The sequence below is a fragment of the Macadamia integrifolia genome, unplaced genomic scaffold (assembly GCF_013358625.1).
Source record: "Macadamia integrifolia cultivar HAES 741 unplaced genomic scaffold, SCU_Mint_v3 scaffold1391, whole genome shotgun sequence".
Classification (NCBI taxonomy): Eukaryota; Viridiplantae; Streptophyta; class Magnoliopsida; order Proteales; family Proteaceae; genus Macadamia; species Macadamia integrifolia.
Window position 1 is genome coordinate 166,885 of NW_024868188.1, and position 621 is coordinate 167,505.

Sequence of the window (621 nt, forward strand, 5' to 3'; positions counted from 1 at the left end):
CGAATAATACAAGAATTATTTGGCCGAACATAATTTTTTCAAATTATACGAAAAATTCTGACCAAATCCGAAAAAAAAAGGGTAAAAATCACGATTTTTCTAATTTGATTTTAAAACGCGAATAAATCGGGCCGAACCAAATTATTCTGTTCACTTAAAACCACTTAAAAAAAAAAAAAAAAAATAATAATAATAATAAACAAATGGATAAACAAAAAAACCACTCAATCGAAATAGGGTTTTCCACTTTTCCCATTTTCTTTCTCTCCAATTTTTCGCCTCTGTTTTGCATTTAGCGGCTACCCACTGATCTGAATCCTTCTTGCTGTTTTGAGTCTCTTGACTCTTCTCTGCTGGTTGCAGACACACGAACACAAGTATGTGTTCTTCTTAACCATTTTTCTTTTTTTTTTGAGTGTTTTGTTCTTCAAGCTTTGAATCCGAATCCTTCATTCGTTCTAACACCAGCCTGTGGTCTTTAACCGCTCAAACCCTCTGTTTTGCATCTATGGGCAACCCACTGATCTAATACTTCTTGTTGTCTTGAGTCTCTAGACTCTCTTTTCTGCTGGTTGCAGGTGAAACACAGGTATGTGTTTTCTTAACCCTTTTTTTTTTTTT

General features: G+C 34.1%; 1 pseudogene; it reads left to right on the forward strand.

Annotated features, from left to right (window-relative positions):
• Positions 1-589, forward strand: part of LOC122063637 — an 11,850-nt pseudogene extending 11,261 nt beyond the window's left edge.
• The last annotated feature ends 32 nt before the right edge of the window (positions 590-621 follow it).